Consider the following 23,617-nt stretch of genomic DNA (forward strand, 5'->3'; position numbering starts at 1 on the left):
GGTGCTTGGTCGTTTAAATGTATAACTTAGTTACTTCTCCACGGGAGTGGATGTGGCACGACAGCCTGGGCTGGCGACATCAAAGCCGGTTGGAACCAGGTGCCTGCCTGGGGGCATCAACATTCCGTGATTCTGGGGAAATACACAAGGGGAGCTTCACAGGTACATTGCAAATGTTTTATAAACTGTCTACATTTGGTGGTGGTCGCATTCACGTCGGTTGTTCATTGTATATTTACAAGGAGTAGGGTGACCAGATTCTCAAAACAAAAAACGGGGACAGGTCATAGACATAGAAGTAGGACTACGGTTTGCAGTAACCATCGACATAGAGGTAGGACTATTTGACAGCTGCCATGGACATAGAAAAAGGACTATAATGACAGCTCCCTCCACAGACCGAGATGAAGCATTACAGACGACAAATCAGAGGTCTTATATTGGCTGTAACCATTAATTCCATTTAAACAGACTTTGCCTCAACATTTGCTATAGTTGGTGACCACGGCTTTAGTGCTGGTGGCGCCCTGTGCGATAGTGTTTGTTGGCGCCCCCCCAAGACCACCTCCACCACGGATTCTCTCACTAGCACCCTTTAACAGTGACCAAGTCTCCATAACCACACTCTCTCAGATGCATTCAATTAGTTATATAGCGCCACTCATACCAGTGTAGGGTGTCCGAGCACTTCGCATCACACACACATTACACAGAGACAATCAATCATGCATGTGTAATCAGTGTATAGGAAATGTTACATAAGCCAAAGGACTAAAAGTGTAGGGAGTCACATGTCATCCATACTGGTAGGCAGTATAGTTTAAGAGTGCTTTGTGTGGAGAAGCACAAACGCAGAGTCGAAAAAGAAACAGCATAGTTGGGAGTTTTCTTTAATAATAAGAATCGATTTCTAGCCAAATTATCCCTTTTTGCAACATTAATCAATGCTCCAATAATGTATACTTTGCAGTGTGTATGCAGTTCTAGGATGAAAGTTAATAGCTCACTATTCTATATCAGGACTTTAAGTTATAAATTGCAAGTAACAAAAGGATATCTCTTTTGAAAGCAGTAATCTGCTGATCTGTTTACATCATACGCACTCTGTAATCTACTTGGTACAGGTTCTTTGCAGCAGGCATGTTAACCCTCTACACTAACTTCACCGAAGTCAAAACCTCAACTATACAAAATGCTGATCTCTCTCCAGGAAGATTATTAATCACACGAGTTATCTTGACATTTATGTGAGGCCTGGTAATTGCTGGGGGTAAAGAAACGCTGCAGCAGGTGCTTCAAAAGCATAATAAACTTTAAAACACAGCGCCCCCAGGAAGCCAGCACCCGGTGCGGTGGCACTCGCACCGCCCTAAAGCCGGCCCTGGACACGAAGTACAAACAGGTTACTGTTTCTAAACAAGGATATAAGCAGGTCCTGCAAGTAGACTTTTACAAAATAAAGACATTCAAAGACGCACTGCCATCAGTAGCTGTTGGAGCAGGAGCGCTGCATTAACAAAACAAAGGTATCTCTGGAAGCACCCTAAGTGACCGGCATTCAGGTGTGAATGTATGCAGATTGCATCCTTTGACTTCTCGGCCTGGAGACAGAGGTCACATTCAAAGCGCTGAACCTCGCGCTGTGGAATGAAAGGAGCACCTCTCCCCACCCCCCATCCCATTCAAAGCCCGATTTCCCTTCCTGCTACAACGCTCACCTAAACGTCACGCTTTAATCAGTGCAAAGAGAGCATGCACGCGCATGCTCAAACAACCGAAACAAATGAAAAACCGGGACATTTGTATGTTTAACCCGGACACTGTTTAAAAACCCGGACATTTCATTGAATTGGAGAAAAGTGTCGGGACACGGGGACACTTCTCTAAAAACGGGGACCGTCCGGGGAAAACCGGGACGTCTGGTCACCCTAACAAGGAGATGACTCGGCCACAGGTCCAGGCAGGATGCAGCAGGGTCGTACAAGATCCGGGATGGCAGCCTGGAGACTCTCGTCTAGGATCACTCAGCCTTTCATCCTTCCAAGGTCAATTTAATGCCTACTACTCGGGGTAATTAGCACCAGAAATTATGGGGGTGGTTGAAAGCCCCATAACTTAGGTATAGATGTGTTACTTCCATTTGAATAAATATGACATTTGCTACTCAGTGTTAAAGATTGCGTCAATGGTTACAGAAGTTCTAACGAGAGGAACGCTATAGGGGCACAGTATCCAGTGGCGGTAGTGCGGACCTAAACACCTACTCTGAGCGTGAAGTGGTCCCTCAAGATACCATAAGAAGGTACAGTACGTTGGCTATTCCTCAACGATTCATGCATTATACAGGAGGGTACGCATATCTTTCAGTGCCGGGGTGCAAGATGCGCACCTGCACAATACATATTATCTTGGTGTGGGCTTATTACCTTGGAGATTAAGCAAGCTTTCACAGCCTCTCCTGGACTAGGGGAATACCCGAATACATAAGAACCATCAGCACTTAGGTGAAGGGGGCACTGTAGGAAGCTGGGGTGTGAGGGCCCAGAAGTCTTTTGGGATAATTACCAGGTAAACAGCGAATGCTGGTGGTGGGGCCAAGGGTTCCACACCGGGAGCCTCCACAGGGAGTAGGGGCCCAGAAGTCTTTTGGGATAATTATCAGGGAATCATCGAGTAAATTGTGGTGTCTGGTACCAGGGGCCTGGTACATGGGTTATCTGTCTGGTTGGTAGTGCTTATCTGAGTTGTAGTGGTGTTTTAGCTTCTTCCCTGAAAGGTTGCTCTGCTATCAAACGAACCTTGTCTGCTCCTCCTTAAGTAAGTTAAGCAGTGCAGGTTCCAGATGTGAGGTTAACAAGGTGGCTATAAGTAAACAGCGGACTTTAACAAGGAATTAAGGAGCAAACAGTTCTTCTCTTAGTCCCGGCCCCTCTCAATTTCTAGCGGCATGCGCTGGTTAAACACACCGGTCTTAATAAGGGCTACAACAAGTTTTATCCAGGCAATCAGTGCATATTATCTTGTTTAGCTGCTCGTGGACATTTAGGACAGTTTGCTCATGCTTTGGTTAAACACGCCAGTTCCAATTATGGTGAGTAGCATGACTTGGTGCTTTAACGTCACCAGCACAAGCGTTGCAAGCCCCTTTTATCCGGGCAAGCAGGGCATATTATCTTGTGTAGCTGCTAGTCGCCGTCAGGACAGTGGCTCATGTCTCTTGGCGTGATTTAGTGGGCTCACAGGTCTGTGTAGATGGGGTTAATAAAACGTCTACTACCGATTTCACCGTTATATCCAATGCATTATGGAACACAGCATATGTTTGTAGCACTCTATCACTCAGCAGCCCTCAGCCCTGGGGCAGTTGAAGGCTTGTCTAACAGCTAAAAATACAAGCGGAGTTCACCCCCAGGAGCGCTGCGCAGGGCTTCTACAATGGCTAATAGTACCTTTATATATTCCATGTGCTCAGCTCCACAAATATGGTGGTGGGGGTTCTTATATGGTGTCACCCTTCAACCTTTACAGGAAAACATAGCAGCCCTCATCAGCGGGGAGATTGTGGGGCTTGCGGCCAAGATGGGATTTAGCTTTCTCTATAAGAATGGGTACTGGCTTCTAATATGCGGCCCGCAAAACACAAAATAAAGCCGTTATAAAACCTCAATCTGTTTGCGGCCGCACATACCCCAGCCCCAATTTACTGGATGAAGGGAGCAGGGTACAGTTGCCACAGGGCCGTAGCCGTAGCAATAGTCCTTTAAAAACACTGGGCTAGCATTAGAAGCTAGTTTTAAAACAACAATGAGCACCTGGGATGTGACAGTTACTTAGAATGCTTTGTTATCGAAGTACATTGCTTTCGCGCACCCAGCATACCTCTCAAGAAGTATGTTCTCCACTGATGGTGGACGAAATGGGCATGTGGTGTAGTTATCCCGCATGTTTTCCAGTGTATGCCATTTATAAACGGGTATGTTCTCCACTGATGGTGGACGAAATGGGTATGTGGTGAGGGTAGCCCGCATATTTTCCAGTGTATGCCATTTATAAACGGGCAGGGATGTTCGGATGGGAACCTGGGAAAGGTTGTTGCAAAGCGGGGCCTGCTGGCACACTGGGCACAGCGCATGTCACATTAATATGTGCTGGATGTACTGAGAATGGGAAAAGTGATAGTTCACTTGGGTATTCAGCTTCTAGTTTGGGGGTTAATAATACCTGCTCTATGGGCTGGGTGGGGCTCCAGTCCAAGCGGAACAATAACAATTCGATCAAAACAATTTTAGCAGGTCTAACAATAGGCACAATTGGCTCAACTCATTCTAGTCAGGACTTTGGCGTTGTTCTGTAAGAATAAGGTACGTCTGTAGGCAAAAAAGGCAGGTGTTGTGGAGCACGGTCAGCGTCGGGGAGGGGGGGGGTACGGGGGGGGGAGGGCGAGTGCGCCGGGGAGCTTCTCACCCTGTGGCGGAGCGCTGACAGTTAACAACAAAGAGGTATGCACAACAATGGAGGTGCAGCCATTCAATGGACCCAAGGGGGGGTAGATTCCACATGTGCAGTGGGTCGGCGGGGAGGAGGGACTGACCTGTCGGTAGTCCTGGACTCTACCGCCCTAACCCACAACGTATGGACTGAGTAGAATCTTGGGGAGGCTGCATGTGTTCAGGTACCCCGGTGGGCCGGTGCGGTATGCGGTGCCCTGGATGTCAAGTAGTGCAACTGTTGGCTGTCACGCGTTTGGCCCTGCTGGCACAATGTGCGCAGGAGAGTGGGACATTGGTGGCCGAGATGGCCAAGTTCAAATGTACGATCAAGTTCTAGTGTACGGCCGAGTTAAAAAGTTAAAAGTGTAAAGTTCAAATGTGGACTGAGTAGAATCTTGGAGAGGCTGCCTGTGTTCAGGTACCCCGGTGGGCCGGAGTGGTATGCGGTGCCGTGGATGTCAAGTAGTGCAACTGTTGGCTGTAGCGCGTTGGGGCCTGCCGGCACAATGTGCGCAGCAGAGTGGGACATTGGTGGCCGAGACGGCCAAGTTCAAATGTACGGCCAAGTTCTAGTTTACGGCCAAGTTAAAAAGTTAAAATGTAAAGATCAAATGTACGGCCAAGTTCTAGTGTACGGCCAAGTTAAAGTTAAAGTGTATTGTCATACCTAATTTCCTTACTGCTGTTGACATGTTGATGCAGCTAAAGTGGGATGCTGTGAATAATTCTTATATATCCAAGAAGGATACTTTTCTTTGGTAATGGTCTGTGGTAAATTACTTGGATTAATGTGAATGAAAGACTACACCGTGGACAACATACCCTGATTCTGAGAGTTCTTGGATGTAGTGGGCGGTAAGGTGACGGAATTTGAGGAGGAGGGATTGTCACGTTGTGTGCATACTAATAACCTCAGCTTCGTTTACATCGGAGCAGAACATGGAAGACAGTAGCGAAAGAGCAGACAGGACTGAAATTCCCCCAAAAAAGGCAAATTGTTATAGTGAAGCAGAAACGCAGAAGCAGCATACTGTTTGATATGTTACCATAGATACTAACTTTGTAATTTATTTATATATATATATATATATATATATATATATATATATATATATAATACGGAGCCTTGCTGTTTCTGCTGAAAGGGATTACGACGGTCTTGCCACTACTTCATACAAAGACCTATCAAGGTATCTGAACTATTTTTTGTGGAACAGCAGCCGGGTGAGCGAAGGATTTTCCTAAATATCATGAACTCTAATTACCAGAATGCAATGTGCAACCACGCCCAGTGGGCGAGACTTAAAAACTGCTATTTAGAGGACCGGTATTCTGCACTCTACATTTGTCAAAGTCCTGTGAACAAGGGCGCCGTGACGCCTGAAATGCGTAAGGAAATACTTTTGACGAGATGAACTTTGTGCGTTTACAGTTGATATGCAATGCTGCCCTGCAGGAATAAATTATTCAGCAAGGTGTGTGGCCTCCCAAGTCTGGTGCTTTTCTTTGTGATATTAATGGCGGCCTGCCAGGGTCGCGGGAAGCCCCCCTGCGCATAAAGCGGTGTCCAGCGCGTTATCTAACAGCGCAATACGGAGCCTTGCTGTTTCTGCTGAAAGGGATTACGACGGTCTTGCCACTACTTCATAACCTACAAAGACCTATCAAGGTATCTGAACTATTTTTTGTGGAACAGCAGCCGGGTGAGCGAAGGATTTTCCTAAATATCATGAACTCTAATTACCAGAATGCAATGTGCAACCACGCCCAGTGGGCGAGACTTAAAAACTGCTATTTAGAGGACCGGCATTCTGCACTCTACATTTGTCAAAGTCCTGTGAACAAGGGCGCCGTGACGCCTGAAACGCGTAAGGAAATACTTTTGACGAGATGAACTTTGTGCGTTTACAGTTGATATGCAATGCTGCCCTGCAGGAATAAATTATTCAGCAAGGTGTGTGGCCTCCCAAGTCTGGTGCTTTTCTTTGTGATATATTTATATATATATATATATATATATATGCACGCTCAATCCCAGTCACATCAAGAACTCAGTGGGAGCGATGATATATATATATATATATTCACTGGAAAAAAAGCACAGGTTAAAGTATCGTCATAGGGTAAAACGTCAGTTAAAATATAACGTAACTATAACTCACGCACCTGCAGTGTGGATTTCTCATCAATAATTTCAAATGTTGCAGTGATATCAATGATGTCATAGAATATGTCATGTGTGATGTAATATGTGGGGTCATTAGCAGTGCATGGGGAGGGCATCAGTTGTAGTTAGTTTAGGCCACAAGTTTTAGTTAATTGCGAAAACTGGTAATTTCAGTGGTACTGCACGTTTAAAATGGCATGCTTTAACTGACGTTTTCACCTGACTATAATGTTACTTTAATCTTTGTTTTTTTCAGTGAATTTCTACGGTTTTCTAATATAAAGTTATAGTTATGACCTAGTTAGGACAGAAAATGTATTTTTTGTTTTGCTAATAACTTTGGCGCCATTTGACAAATCTTCATGAAAGTTTACCAAACAAAAGTTGATCCACCATAGCTCCTTCCTGAAACGTTTTGAAGTGATCCTTCAAGCCGGGCAGAGAAAAAGGGAGGGTCTCAAAATGCACTTTTCCCATCTAATTTTCATAGCCATTTTTGAACAGTGCTATTGCCAAAACAGCTGAACAGAACTACACCATATCTGGCAGAATGATAGATCTACTGAAAAAAAGTGCTGCTTGTTGTGATTTGGTGTAAATCTGTTCAGTAGTTTTAAAGAAACTAATAAAAAAAAGTATAGATATCCGGAATGTTGGGTATGTGGGAGTCCAGCAGGCATACAACTTAAAAGGACAGAGCAATTGGCCAATAGGGTTTTTTTCCCATTGGTTTAGACCCACCATATGCAAATCAGTCTCGTCCATGCTCCAATGGGGAGAATCCAAATTTCCGAAGAAATTCTAGCAAGAATGATTACAAAGCAAATCTTTTACCAGGAGGATTAGTCAAAGGTGGTAACTAAAACCAAAACCTTCCCCACAAAGGTAATCTTATAGATTTCATATAACAAAATTCCTGACTGCAAGCTGTTACAAAGTGCAAAAACAGTCCACTATTGAAGGCCTGTTGGCTTTGACATGTCTAATAGTAGTAAATAAGGTCTACTGCCTTTGTCGTAGCTATTTGTAATAAATAGATCGGACTCATGGCACTTTAAATACTTTTACCTAGTGAACAAATCATACGTACAGCTGTTACCATTGGCTTGTCACCATAACCAACTTAGGCATACTGTATTTTATCTACTGTATATATGGGATAAATACCCCCTGCCACACATTATAAGGCTATTGCAAGTTGCAGGGAAATTCCATGACCATATAGAATAACGAGACTGAACTCCAAGGTTACTTGCAGTATCCTTATAATGTATGTCAGGGGTTGTTTTATTCCTTATAATGCATGATTATCCCATCACCCTCCCAAAAGAGATTAAATTCTTGTGTCTTGTTCTTTCATGTTTATTTCAGATACAAGGAATAAAAGCAGAACCTATAGTGTGTAATTTAACACGCCAGAAGAGAGTCAGGGGGTTTTGCCACAAGATAATAAAATTTGTTTCATGTAAGGCAGATTTACATACAGCAAGGTAAGAAATACACAAGTTTCCATAAATATCTCCTTTCCGCTGAACGCTATTCATTTCAGCAATGCATATCAGAAGAAAGAAAAGCCAGTTCCTGTTTTCTTTTTTTAAACTACAGCTGCAATAATGTTCTGCGACTTGCCTTTCACCCTTGCTGCTGACGTTGGTAGAAAGCATTATGACATCAGAACTCAAATGTTATAAATTATTACAGTTGAGTGACATAGGGCCAGATGTACGACCATTTCCTTGTGCAATTCACAAATTGCGATTTTCAGCGACTCGCAAAATGAAATGTACTATTGTGTCTCAGACAGAGTTAGCGATTCTCAATGGGGTCGCACATGACCTACATCAATATTCATGATTTGCGATCCGTTAGGAATGGCCTGTAATCACTGGGATGGTGGTCTGCTGGGTTCAACAGACCACCATGTCTGTGATTGCTTTTTAAATAAAGCAATTTTTTTTCTGAAATGAAGTCTGTTTTTTTTTTATTTTTAAGTAAAACAGAAAGCATTTAAAAAATAACAAAATGAAACGTTTTATTTTTATTTTTTAAGAATGGTCAGCGGTCCTTGAGACCACTGCCTGTTCTTAAAAAAATTTGACATCCACATTCAAAAAGGGGAAGAGGTCCCTTGGGGACCCCTTCCCGTTTGTGAATGGGTTACCACCTCCTTCACAGAGACAGTAAAATATGAAAGTTTTGCGACCCCATTCCGGTTGCAGAACATTCATACATACCACTGCGACTCGCTATTAGGAAAGGACACCCTTGAAACACCCCTTTCTCATAGTGAATCACAAAGCCTATTTTGCAAGTCGGCATAGGGTTACCAACTCGCAAAGTAGGGTTGGTACATGCTGACAGCGGTTTTAGTAGCCACAAACATCCCGATTCTCCAAACGGTCCTACATGTGGTCCTAAATCGTTTCTTTATTACAGTTTACTAGATGCGTCACAAGTTGCCTGTAATAAGGAAATTAGAGATGTGCTTTTTTATGGGGAGTAGAGGATAACATGTATAATGCAAAATTACAGTTGGCAAAGCAAAATACGAGCTATCCTAAGAGGGTCTAATACGTTTTCACACAGTGCATATCTTCTGTACCCACAGTTTTTCAGATAGGGTAACCAACACTAAAACCCTTGCTTACTCCTCTAACCTGTGGTATTCCATGTCAGGCGCGGATCGTCCATTGGGGCGTTGGGGCGTAGCCCCCCCACCCCGCGCACCCACCCGCGCCCGCAGCTCCCTCGGTGTCTCTGAACTTAGTTTACTTAAGTTCAGAGACGCCGAGGGTGGGGAGAACTAACTGACAATGCATGTCAGTCAGCATGGCGTCGGACCGTGGGCGGTCCGGCGTCATGTTGACTGACATGCATTGTCACAAGCCAGGGAAAGGCAGCACAAGTTCGCATGAGTGGGCATGGAGATTAATTTTTACTCCGTGCCCAGTCATGCGTACTTGTATCTTTACTGCCTTGCGCTTGCCCATTAGGAGCCCCTCGGTCTCCTAATGGGCAGGCGGCGGGCGTAGCGTAAGCTGTGCCCTCAGCCAATCCTGGCACTGCTGGCAGCGCCAGGATTGGTTGAGAGGGGTTGGCAGGCCCCTCCTCCAATACCGTTAGTGAAGGCACCCAGGGGATCAGAGGTCTGTGAGCGAGGTGGCGTGGACCCGTGGACCGGCTGTGAGGTAAGTTTTTTTATTAAATATTTCATTCCCCCCCCCCCCACCCCCTCCCTGCGAGCCGCGACTGCATACATTTGTGTCGACTTGTTCCTTGCTGGGTCTATCTCTGCATTCATTATTATAGAAGTATTTCCATTCCTTGCCCACGTCGTTTTGGGGACAGAGGGTTTGCGTCTGTTAAACAGTACACACGTCGCAAGGTTGTTCGTGATAAAATACCGATGGATTGCTTGGTTTCTTGGTCATAATCCCATCCAAATGTGTCACGCTTCAGTAACCCTTCTCACCTTTCTGTCGTTATAAACATGTTTTGTCATTTCGTTTCTAAATGATGGGAAAGTAGAAGATACCCAATATTCCGTGTTACCACCACAGATCCCTGAATTCCTCTTTAAGACATGAGAAACGCTTTAATGTGCAGACCCTAAGAGCCACTCGTTAAAATATATATTAATTTGTATTTATTTGCCTAGGCGTTTCGTTGCTATGCAACATATCATGTTGAGCAGCAGACAAATTTAATTGTATTTAGGCATCGGTGGAATTCGAGTATCCCTTGCTTTACAGCCACATACTGGCCAGGCTCCTGGGGGCGGTGTTTGGGTTCGGGCTCTTTACACATTCCAGTGCTGCTGATCTTCCAAAGAAGCCCCTAGGTAGTATTTTAAGAGAGGTTAAATATTAAACCTGCGTCGTTTCATGTCCGAAAGGAGCACCCCTTTCCTCGCCACAGAGGAACGGAATTCGCCATGAAAGCACTGCAGCTGCTCTGTGTGCTCCTCGGCCTGTCCCTGGGCGTCCACGCACTGGCGGTGACCACTTTCGATGTTCTTTGCAGCGCCAAAACTGTACTGCATTTAGCATCTAAATAGCGCTTCATAACTTGTATTCTAAAAGTGCTGCTAACTTAATTTGGGGGCGCTGGTATAGTGCTAAGTGTAACGCTGAAAGTTTCCGGGCTCTTGTTGAGGATTATTACTCTCGAAACATGGAAACGCTGTTCAAATTACAAACCTAGGTAGTGTACATTCCTGTTCTCGAGAGGGTGCGTACTTCAGTCCACGTCGATCGGTTTCTATTCTTGCAGGAATTACAAATACGTCAAGCATAATTCTTGAAACATTTGCTTCTGCAGGCCAGGGGGCAGAGGAATGGGGATTAAATGGTCCGCGCGGATGGCATCACAGTCAAGCATTACAAATGTAATATTGTCCAACTTTTCCGCCTCACCTCTTTCAAATATCACCAGCCGCCACTGTTCCATGTAACTAAATACTTATCCATAGGTTTTAACCGCTTTACTGCAGCCACCAATATGTTGCCAATAAGCATATACCTTTACTGTTCAGCCGTCGGTAACATTTTGATAGCTGTACAAAAAACAAAAATGCTTCTGGTGAAAAAATTAGTTAAAAATATCAATATCAGGATACAAGGGAGAAGCCTCCCTTGCAACCTCAGTTTGATAATTTTTTGTTTTTTCGCTGTACGAGTTTGCTCAGCACGGTGATGTCACAGCACAACAGAGTAAAATTAAACCCTAGTAATAGCCGGGTCTACTTTCGCTTTTGATCAGTGTCAGTGGGGCTAACCCCCAACTATACAAGACGTAGCTCGGGAAAGTCCCGTTTCCAGGGCTTTCCCTCTAGTGCTGGTGCTTCCCCCACCAACCGCTTTTATCATAACATTTCTTAATAAACAGATCAGGCGTATGCCATTATCGTTGGCTTGCTGCTACAATCAACTCAGTCCTTATGTATTGAGTATAAGATTTGCTGCAGGCTACAAAGTGCAATACAAGCACTTTTTTCAGTGGAAGCTTCAGCCTGATCAAATCCTGTGCTCAGATGAGCCACGTGAGGGTGGAGGCAAAGTCTATCTCAGTAGTACTCTGAAACCTGTTGTTCACATGAGGTCTTTGTCAAGCCAGACCTAATAAGCATGTTTCCTGAGTAAAGTTGTACTTTCGTACCAAGGGGCATATCAGCAACAACCGGCGATAATTATCGCTCAGCGCTCTTAGCGTGAGTATAATTATCGCCGGGCAACGTGGATTTTTATCGCTGAGATACCGTGCTATTAGCAACGCTTTTCTCCTCAGCGATAAAAATCCTAGCGCTAACTGCCTAACGTGAGATTATCGCTTGAAACCCAGCAATAATCTCACGTAGTGTGGCGTTAGCTTGCTGATAGGGACTCACAAACTTATCCATGTTATCCACCTTCCATAGGATATCATGGCTAAGTCAGTCCTGAAGCAGACGTAAGGAAAGTAGCGATAACAGGGGTTATTGCTACTTTTCCTGCCGCTATGCTTCATAGCGTGGGGCTTGATGATAGGAGAAATGTCGCTTAGCGACATTTCTCCTGTCATGTTAGTTCAGGAACGCCCACTTTGCATCTCATTAGAGATGCAAAGCTGGGTGTTAGGAATCCCCACGCTAAAGCAAGGTTTCACGCGTTAGTGTGGCCTTACAAATTAGGCGATAAAATTATCGCCGCTTTTCGGCCGAAAACGGCCGCAAAAGCGGCGATAATTGTTTAGCGCCAGCTTGTAAATATGCTCCCAGGTTTGGTGTAAATAACTGTTCAGAATTTCTTGCTCTATTTTTTGCCAAAATGTCTTCCTGTTGGAGGCAGAGTTGGAAACATTTTCAACTGCCACTGTAAGATAAGGTAAAGAGGCATTATAGTTAGGCGTTCATGTCAATTAGAATATAATGGGCCCGATTCACAGAACTAACTTAAGACAAAATCCTAAACTTACTACCATTTTGGTATTCACAGAAGGCACTTACTCATTTTGGTATTCACAGAAGGCACTTACTCATTTCGGTATTCACAGAAGTTAGGACTCCTGACTTTAGGACTCCTAAATGCCTTCTGCGAATACAGAAAGTCTTAAAATTAGGATTTTTCTCAGTTTAGTAGTAGTATAGTTAGGACTCCTAACTTTAGGACTCCTAAATGCCTTCTGTGAATACCGAAAGCCTTAAAATTAGGATTTTGCTCAGTTTAGTAGTAGTATAGTTAGGACTCCTAACTTTAGGATGCCTAAATGCCTTCTGTGAATATCGAAAGTCTTAAAATTAGGATTTTTCTCAGTTTAGTAGTAGTAAAGAAAGGAGTCATAACTTTAGGACTCCTAAACTGAGAAAAATCCTAACTTTAAGACTTTCGGTATTCACAGAAGGCATTTAGGAGTCCTAAAGTTAGGACTCCTAACTTCTGTGAATACCGAAGTGAGTAAGTGTCTTCTGTGAATACCAAAATGAGTAAGTGCCTTCTGTGAATACGAAAATGATAGTAAGTTTAGGATTTTGTCTTAAGTTAGTTCTGTGAATCGGGCCCAATGATTTTAAAATAAAAAACAAATAAAATCCACCAGTTATTGTTCTCTCAAGTGACTATAACTCATGCGCCACCATGCGTGCCTGTCATCATTTCAGATTTTGTGGTGATGTTGTCAATGATGTCATAGAACATATCATGGTTGATATAATATTTGAGGTCATAAGCAGTGCTGACAAGAGCGTGAGTTATGGTTACTTTAGGGCACAAGTTATAGTTACTTGATATAGCTATACCTGATGAATTTCAGTGGTTTTGTTAGTTTTAAAACAGTATGTTTTAACTAACATCTTCATCTAACTATACCGTCCCTTTAACATTTCTTTTTTTCAATGATTTTTTTTAATGCGGAGTAAGATATTTTTACCACACCTAAGTACAACGTCACCTTAACCTTTGTTTTTTTTCAGTAAATTGCTACGGTTTTTTCAACGTAGAGTAATATTTTATTGCCATACCTAACACAACCCCACACTGTGAAATGCCTCCGGCTGTGAGCGGTGGCGGGTAGGCCACAGGGGCTGGTCGTGCACACCATGGGACTGGCTGTGGTCAGACCATCCTCCAAGCGCTTGAGGGCAGGTAAGCCCACACTGTGCATGGCTTTCAGTGTACGTCAAACCACTCGCGGGCAGCCAAACGTAGGGCAGGTATGGACTTTGGTTATGTGCAGCCTAGGGTTGACGACAGGCCAGGCCCTGATCCCAACCCCGCTGCTGGCCAAACCCCCCCCATGCACATGAGCCATGTGCATCAGATGTTGGCCGCAGGGCCTGGGTGTTGATTTAAAGCAAACCAGATTTTGTCAGAGGGGCAGAACATCAAGATATAAAAATTTGGCCTATTGGCTTTATGAAGGTTGTGGAATATCAAACTATATGAAGCACATGTGTTTTGACATTGGAACCCCCACTAGGGCTACAGTTTTTGTAGGACAAGGGACTGATTCTCGAGTCCTAAGATGGCTGCCACCACATTGTTGTTGTTGTGGTGATAGCCAATCCTATAAACTCAGAGACAGAAGTCTGGTAAAAACAAAGCAGGTTTTTCCCTGTAACTACACAGTGGATACACAATAATTGTTTTGGCATCCTGTTTTCACCCTTTGAAGTGTACCCAAAGAGTTATATGTAAACACCAGAAGACCTGTCAAACAGGATTTAACACTGTAATGTCAAAAGGAGGCTCACAGCCCAATCCACCATATATTGTCAGGTTCAGAGGTTTTATCTTTACCCATTCAGGTCAGCCTACATTTACATCCATTCACACCTATTCAAGTGCTATATACTGGCTGGCAGACGTGGGACAGCAAATGCAAATGGGCCTCCTGAGACTTTAGGTGATCAAAGTGCACGTTTTCCTTAAATGTTTTCAAGAATGTTACTTCACCGTTGAATTAGATTATTAGTGACTATTAAAAATAGTTGTCCATTCTTCTAGTTGTTGCCTAACCAAAATTACCATTATTAAATGTAATAATGTACCTAGTGTTTTCCTATGGAACAGTCGGCCTTGCTAGAGGCTCCAATCTGGGTCTTGGATCCGTAGGGTTGGCAAGGAGTCCCCAACTTTTTCCTGAGGCCTCCCAGGCCTCGTTGGTTTCTCAAAGTGGGGAACTACACCCTCAGGTGACAGACCCCCTCCTTCCATTCGTACTTCTGCCACCTCAAGAGTGGTATACTGAGACTGGCCTTTCAGTTCAGGATCTGTACCCTGAGACTGGATAAGTGCCTGGCAGGCCAGGACTTTAAGGGACCTATTCAAGGTTGACACACTCTGTCTGTTGCATGTAGGCGTCTGCCTGGGGCAGGCCTCCCGTACTAAGATTATGTACAGGATTTATTAACATTGTCGGTTATCCAGAGGCCTGGCTTAGCCCTCCTTGATCTATTTTGGACACCCCTGCATCGGTCATTGAGTTTTCAGTAAACAGTGTATGGGCATACTGGAGGCACCCGGAAACCCAATCTGCTCTCAAGTTCTATTTTCTACTTGCTCTATACTTTCATTCTAAAACAGTTTAAGCCATGCAAGCTTTCCGGCTGCCCTTCAAAATTTGACTGAACGAGTCTTCGAGCGGTTTACCAACTGTGTTCTAATGTCCCATGTGGTCCTCTTGGCTTCTCCTTTGGGGCAAATGTACAGGTCTTTGGAGCACCAAATATTTAAGCGTGTTCCTGAATCAAGAGACAAAGGTCCCGGGGCCAACAGGACAAAATGGAGGCTGTTCCAGGGAGGGGCTTCATGTTGTAATATTACTGTTCCATGAAGGAGTCTATTGGCGTCATTAGACCGATGCAAGCTGTAAGAAAACAGGGCTTTTTCAGATGTTCCCCTATTTGTTACCCCTGTTTGAACTTGTAGATGCTGGTTTTCAACTCTGACAGTGCACTGAAGTCTGTTAACCAGGCCCCAGTGCTCTCTCCCTAAAACAGCTATGCGTAAATTAGGAACCTCAATTGACAAAGACTTTGCCTCCCCCCCCTTACAAGTCTCTAATACATAGTACCAGTGGTACCCAGGGCATGGGTGGTAAAGGGCTCCCCAAGGCTTGCAACACTGTCATGCTATTACATCCAACATAACCATCAATGACATCTGATACATCAAATCACATATTATACATTACATCGTTTGCAGGTTGTCCTTCCAGCACGTAGTTCAGTACTATATGTTCCCACTCGTGTCCGTCCCCTGCTCCGACCCTTCACAGCATGCCCACGTGTTGGCCCCACTTCCTCCAGGGCACCCCTACCTCCTACACTGGCCCGTGTTCCCATCCCCACACTACCACCCCCACCATATACCTATATAAGACTAATTAACCCAGTGTTGTGCAACATTTCAATCATTGCGAACGTATCCAGAATTTGCCAGCACCCTACCCAGCTTTCCCTCAAGTCTGTGAGTGGGGATCCCCGCCACATGGATCAGAAGAGGCTGGGAGTTTATGGGAACACTATGTCTGCTCTAGTATCATAGCTCTGCGCCCCCGTCACTTTCCCCCGGTCTTATCCCTCCACCTACGATCAAACAACTTAAGGGCCTCCTACCTCTCCCCGCTCGAAGGGCCCCGTCCCCCCCTCCGCCCCACCACAGCCTCTACGCGCCTGGTCGCCCGCCGCCGGGGAAATAGTCTCATTCGGCGCCACCAGCAGGTAACACCTTAGGGGATCCCAAATATCCCTAGGCCTCGAAGCACTAGGCAACATCTCTGCATATGTATTGAGTCGTTCCTGGAAAATCACTAGATCATCTATCCAATCTTTGAACTTGGGCGCCCTTCCCCGGCCCCAGCGGCAGGCCACCCGCCTCTTGGCCATCAGGAGGGCCAGTGCAACATACCTGCGGTGTACTGCCGGTATCAATTTAGTGTATCCTAGGAGGGCTACCGAAGGTGTGGGTTCGATGCTTATATTCGTCATCCGGGCTAGCGCGTCAAACACCCGCCCCAAAAGGCATTGACTTCTTGACACTTCCAGGCCAAATGAAGAAAGTCCGCCCCCGGCGCCCGACACCGATCACACCTGTCAGAATCTCGCCTGAATAGCTTGGCCGGGGTATAGTACAGACTATGTAAAAATTTGTAATGTATGATGCGAAGCCTGCTGCTGGACGACACCCTCGCGGTCTGCAAGCAGCAGTACTCCCACTGATCATCCGTCAGGACCTGCCCCAGCTCCTCACTCCACTTCGTGCTGGACAACGTAGTCGGTAGTTCTCTCTGTGTGTGCACCGTGCGATATATCAAAGAAACTAGCCTCGTATTTTTTGTACTCTTAAGCAGCAATTGCAGAGGGGCCAGTGCATTGGGCTCAACCAGCGGGGTCTGCTGAACCCCCAGGAATACCTGTTCAACAGTGCGAAAGCGGCCATCCTGATATAAATCCCCCCCAAGTGTGTATGTTTGTGCGCTCCTTGAAGTTACGAAACAATGCCTCCTGGAGGAGAGGCATATCTGGGTGGTAGGTAAGGGGCATCAATGGGGAATATAATAAGGGGACCTGCAACATGCGCACTATGCGCTGCCACGCTCCAGCAGTACAAGTGAGGGTAGTCGGTGCCCTGTCCCGAGGCCGGATCGGGTCATACAGCACTCCCTCTAGTGCAGTGGGGTGTGCCAACCAGTGCTCCGCCGCTACCTGCGGCATATACAGCGGCTGTTTTACCCAGAACCATGCATAATAAGCTTGAGCACTAAAGTAGTATAATTCGAAATCTGGTATACCAAACCCCCCTTGTGAAAAGGGTCTAGCAAGGACCAGCCACTGTAACCGTGGCTGCCTACCTAACCACACCAGGCGCGTTAGTTCCGCCTTGAGTGTCTGAAAAAAATAGGCGCCCGGATAATACGGAATGTTTAAGAACAAGTACAGCAGTTGTGGCAGTATCACCATCTTAATAAAGATGCGCGCCCTGCCATAGAGAGCGGAAGAGCTATCCAGCAGGACACATACTCCGTTATACGGGTCAGTGAAGTACCATAATTTGCACGCATTAGGTCCTCTCTATTCCTGGTAATCTGAATGCCTGGATATCGCATGTCCGTATTACACCACTCCAATGGATAATCGAGCGGGAAGCTAGTCGTAGCATCCGTCAGGGGGAAGACGCAAGATTTTCCCCAGTTAATTTGGACCCCCGACAATCTCTCAAAGACTTTAAATTCCCGGAGGAGGGGATTTAGATTTTGCTGCGGGTCTTGTACATATAACGTGATGTCATCCGCATATAAGGATACAAGGATTTGCCTCTGATTACACCGCAAAGCCTTGTCATTGTGGTGCTGCCTCAGTTTCGCCGCTAAAGGCTCTGTTGAAAGAGCAAACAACAGGGGTGAAACCGGACACCCCTGACGGGTGCCCCTAGTAATGGAAAATGCGTGAGATGTGTGACCATTGGCCAAAACCTTTGCAACCGGCTTATAATATAGGAGACAAATCCAGGAGAGGAAGAGGGGCGCAAAACCCATCCGCAGCATGACCCCATAGATATAATCCCATTCAATGGAATCAAAAGCCTTAGTGGCGTCTAAAAATATCGCTGCCATAGGCAAGTCCGGGGATACATTATTGAGGACGGCAAAAAGCGTTCTCATATTATGCGATGTTGCCCTCCCAGGCACAAATCCCGACTGATCCGGAAGAATCAAGTTCTCCAACAAGAGGCTCAATCGAGCTGCTACGAGTTTAGCCAGAATTTTGACATCGCAGTTAAGGAGAGAAAGGGGTCTGTAGGAATCACACTGTGTGGGCGTCTTCCCCGGCTTTAAGAGTGAGACAATAATCGCCTCCCTCATGGAAGCGGGAAGGCGGCCAACCTCTAATGACTCCTCATATATCTCCCGCAAGATAGGTGCCATTAGATCTATATATGTCTTATAGAACTCTATAGGAATGCCGTCGGTACCGGCAGCCTTCCCACTTGGCATGCTCATAATGGCTTCCCGGACCTCGTCCAGTTCAAACGGGGCACACAAGAATTCCCGCTGTCTGTCACTCAACCAGCCTAGTACGTCATCATCTAGATACCCTGCCAGGTCCAGGCCCTCATACGCTTGGTAGCATAGAGGTGTTTATAATGCTGCGTGAATTCATGAAGGATATTAGGGGTATCCCGCAGGACCACCCCACTCGCATTCTCAAGCTCCAGCACGTAATTAGCATGCCGAGGTCTTTGAACTACTTGCGCAAGCGTCCTGCCAGGGCGCTCCCCCTCTCCATAGCGACGAGCCACCGATGCCTTATTTCGAAACCTCGTTTCCCTTTGCGCCGCGTCCATATAGTCCGATAGAGTCTCCCTAAACTTGCTACGAACAGTGCTGTTCGGCTCCGCCGCCAGTTGTCCCTCCAATGCCTTAAGCTCTGACTCCAGCCTACGCAGCGTATTCATTATATCTCTAAGGACTCCTGACCCTTTTGCTATACATATTCCTCGGAGTGTGGCCTTAAACACCTCCCAGATGGTTTCCACACTATCCACTGAGCCTTTATTCCGTGCAAAAAAATCTTGTATTTCCTCACCCAGCTCCGCCTGAAATACTGGGTCTTGCAATATAGGGGCATGAAGCCTCCACGCCCTGCGTGGCATGTCAAATTCTGAAAAGGACAACGTGAGTTTCACCGAGGCATGATCAGAGTACGTCCTGGCCAAGTGCTGCACTTGGACTATCGCCGGCCCTAACCCTCGGATGATCAGCCAATAGTTCAGCCGTGCCCATGACCCCGCCAGCGCCGTAAAATGCGTACCCTCCCTCCCGTGCGGGTGAGCATGTCTCCAAGCATCGATCAACTGGTAAGCTGTGATAGTATCATGGAGGAATGCACGCGCTTTTGAATAATGGTGCGGGGCTGGAAGGGATCTATCTACACTGGGATCATGAGTTACATTAAAATCCCCCCCTCCAAATGATGTGGCTGGAGCCTATTTCCAGTATCCTAGCCCATAGTGAAACGTAAAACTCTGGTGCATCCACATTCGGCCCATAACAGCAAGCAAGGGTGACCGAAGAAGTTCCCAGTCGCCCCCATGCCAAGCAGTATCTCCCACCTGGGTCACTCTCCGCCCCGGCCATCTGGAATGGCGTCTGTTTTTTATAATGATTGCTGTACCCCTCGCATATGACGAGTACGAAGAGAGAACTCTATGCTCTGCCCATTTGCCTGCAAAGTTAAGTGATTTCTGCGGGGCAAAATGCGTTTCCTGCAGCATAGCTATATGCACTCCGTGCCTGTCTAAATATTCCAAAATTTGCCTTTTCTTTCTCGGATCTCCCATGCCTCTGACATTCCACGTAAGTATGTTTAGTTGTCCAGACCCAATCTCAGCCATCTTCCGAATCAGATGCCATCCGTCTGTAGCAGGCGAGAAGGGAGAAAAGTGTGCCCAGCCTACCAGTCACTGCCCATCCCGGACCGCATGTCAGGCACCCCAACTCCCCTACCCCTGGCATTGTTCCTACGCCTGCTAGTTTTGAGTCTCGATGCACAGATGGCAAACAACAAAATACCCCTTCCCCACTCCCCCCCACTCTCCCCCACTGAAGCACCCCCAACTTGCCAGTATAGTACTCCCTCCCACCCTCCCATACCAAACAAACAAAAAAACGTCAATCCCTGTAGCAGCTGCACAGGGAGCATTCTCAGGGGAATACCCGTAAGGGGTCATTTCTAGGTGGCAACACCAGAACCCCACACCTCCGCCGCGCCCCCTATTGTTAGAGGGACGCGCCGCCAAGGGCAGGGTGTGCTCGATGCAACGTAACAGTGTCCCAAAATGGACCATCATGAGCTCGGTGTAACTGCGCCTTCCTTCGTGCCCGCTGTCCAGGTAGCAGTCCGGGCACTAAGCTTAATGACGAAGGCCAAGCGAGAGCCTGTTCAGTGTAACTCATCTTCCTCCTCCGCCAGAGGCGACCGCCGAGGCGAAGCCTTGCATTCCCCCAAGCCACCCCGGCGCTTCACCTGTTTGAGGAACTCCTCCACCTGCTGTGGCTTGGTGAAAAAATGTTGCTTGCCTTGATGAGTGACTCTAAGCCTAGCAGGATACAGCAGCGCATAATCAATTTGCGCTTTTCTCAGTTTACTTTTAACTTCCAGAAATTTACGTTTCTCCTCCTGGACGATGGGTGTAAAATCCAGGTAAATAGAGAATTCAGTTCCATCATAGGATAATTTTGTTTATTTCGTGCGACTCTCAGGGCCACATCGCGGTCCCTGTAATTCAAAAGTCTGGCTATGATGGGACGCGGCGGACTGCCTGGCGGGGGGCGCGGACCTAGCGAGTGGTGGGCCCGCTCCACTATAAACTGGCTGGAGAAGGATTCAGCCCCAATGGCGGACAGCAGCAGCTTTTCGACGTATTCCTCCATTTTCACTATATTGGTCGATTCCGGAATACTCATTATTCGAATATTATTGCGCCGACTGCGCGCTTCTAAATCCTCATTTTTTGCTGCTATGAGCTTTAAGAGCTTATCCATGTGGGCCAGCTGCGTGGTATGTCTCGAGGTCGTGTCCTCCACATCCGACACACGTTTCTCCGCCTCCTTAAGGCGCTTGTCATGCCCCTCCAGCTTGTGAGCAATCGCATCCATCCGCGTGGACATTCTGTCCACTTTATCCACAACGGTGGCGAAGCCCTGTCTGACCTCCTGGGGTATACTTTGTATGTCAGTAGCCTGTGCAGCTGCCCCCCACCCTGTTCTTCCTCTCTCCTGTCAGCATCCCGGTCCGCCTGCGCGGTCCGTGGACCGCACTTCACGGCTTCAAAGGTGAGCTTCTGCTGTCTATTGTCCGTTTTGCCCATGGCGCCCCTGATACCTGCCCAGGCAGTACAACCCCCACCGTGTTTATGTGCCTGATCCACTCCCCTGAGCTCCGATCACAGGCTCAGCACCAAAGAGCACAGCCGTCGATTGCAAAAACTCCAAGGGGCTCTTCTCTGTGAGCACCCACTCCTAGAGTCGCTCTTTTGGGCCTCGGGTGTAATCTCAGTCTCTTCACTCTCAGCGCGGACGTCTGGCAGAACCCTCCATGCGCTCAGCAAGGCCCAGTCATCACTAGACCCTTACTGGCAATATCAGCCGCCTGCCCCCACAGTCCAAAGTCAATGCGTATTTTACTCCTCCAACTCCATTGCGCCCCTCTCCATACGCATCTTTCAGTGAGGCCACTGTTCCTAAGCCTCACAAGCGCCAGCACTCAGTTCCCCAAGTCAGGCGGCAAAACAGCAGCAGCGTCCTCCTAATAACAACGTGCAGGCTAATGCGTGTGGGAAAGCACCCTCCAGCGCCCTCATGAGATGGATCACTCACCCTCCTCCGGTAGGTCAGCACTCTCCATATTGCCGCATGTGGGTCATGGGCGCAAGCCTTCCCCCCGTCTTGCCGTCACAGGCCTACAGGTCCCACGTCTCGGCCCCCGCAGATTCCCGCCGGCTGCAATCAAGGCAGGGGGCAGATGCAGGGGCCCACTGCAACGCTCCGCTCTCCGAGTGCAACGCAGAGGCCAACTGATCTCCGCGGGCCCCGCGAACACCGCACCTCAGCCGTACTCACCGCTGCACCTGCCGCCAAGTCAATCCAGTGCCCTCCTGCCGTTGTCCGCTGCAACTTCCTTCGTCACTGAGGGTCTATTGGGCTTTTGCCTTAAAGCCCCCGGTCAACACCTCCTTCCCACCGAGGATCGGCCACGCTGCTTCGCCCTCTCTGCTCGTCCCCTCTCTGACGGCCCGGGCTCCTCGTGGTCAACCCGGAGCTCGCGTGGGGGGTGACGCCGCCTCAGCGCTTCACAACTCTGCTCCCTCGCCTCCGGACGCCGCTTCACTCTGCCGCTACAGAGGCAGTCAGCCTCCAATTCAACTGAAAATTACACCGGGTCCGGAGCCGGGCAACACGCACCTGGGAAGTTGTTTTTCAGGCGTCTACAGGACCATTTGGGAGGATAAATCCAGGATTAAAGCATCGAGCTGCCGGAGCCTCACTACAGTGCGGCCATACTGCTAGCGCGCCACCTAGCTGACAGCAGGCCTGCTATTACAGATTGCATGAACAGTGTAAACTGCTCCATTTCGACTTTGCCCTTCATCATGTGTGTCAAAGTCAATGAACTGCTTTTAATATCTGTCAGTCACCCCTAAAGAAGGCCCGCTGAGCCCAAGAGGCAGGGTACCTTATGTTAAAGGTGTGGGCATGTAAGTGCAAGCTCATATATCCCTATAGTGGTCTTTACCATTATAGCACACTATTAGGGTCCGTAGGATAACATCGGCTTGTACCCGACAGCCCCGGGGTCGCTAGTTTTATTATGGTAGTGCCGAAATATGTCATGCTTAGTATCGAACAATGTGCCTTCTCACCCCTGACACAGATCTCGAATCAAGGGTGATGTGGTATGCACCCAGGTGGCTACCTTAGAGGTTGGCCATCTTTTTTCCCAGCTTTTCTATGCTCTGGCTGGCAGCCCGCACTTGCTACTACCAAGACAGGATTCTGACCTACTGCAAGGCAGTGTGACCACTCTCAGGAATCATGAACAAAGGCCTGGACATAAAGGAGGTCACATCTCCTCCCAACCCAGGCAGGCTAGTGAAGTGGCACATCAAAGCGGTGAAATTGTATGGCTAAACCACCTCTGATATGCATCAGGACTGACTCCCAGCGGAGAAAACAGCCCTTCCCCTGCCCCAGGCATGTTTACACCTGGGCAGGTAAAAAATCAGGTATTCAGGAGGTGTACACCCTCCGAAGGCTAGCCACACGCCTAGTATGGGCTGCCTGATCTGTACAGCAAGGAAGACGTCTGCCAGTTGTAAAAGTGGTAGAACTGGGGGGTTCTGGGTAAAAAAGGTGGCCTACACACCCATTTGTGATTACCTCAGTGGTAATCAGCTGCAGAGAAAAGGTGGCCTAAACCCCCTGA

The 23,617-nt window shown here is 47.2% G+C and overlaps 1 protein-coding gene across 2 annotated transcripts in view; it reads right to left on the bottom strand.

The window, feature by feature from the left end:
* LOC146813822 (calpain-1 catalytic subunit-like) overlaps positions 1-23,617 on the bottom strand; it is a 652,425-nt gene that overhangs the window by 536,749 nt on the left and 92,059 nt on the right. The window lies entirely within an intron of this gene.

The sequence above is a fragment of the Triturus cristatus genome, chromosome 6, assembly GCF_964204655.1.
Source record: "Triturus cristatus chromosome 6, aTriCri1.1, whole genome shotgun sequence".
Lineage (NCBI taxonomy): Eukaryota > Metazoa > Chordata > Amphibia > Caudata > Salamandridae > Triturus > Triturus cristatus.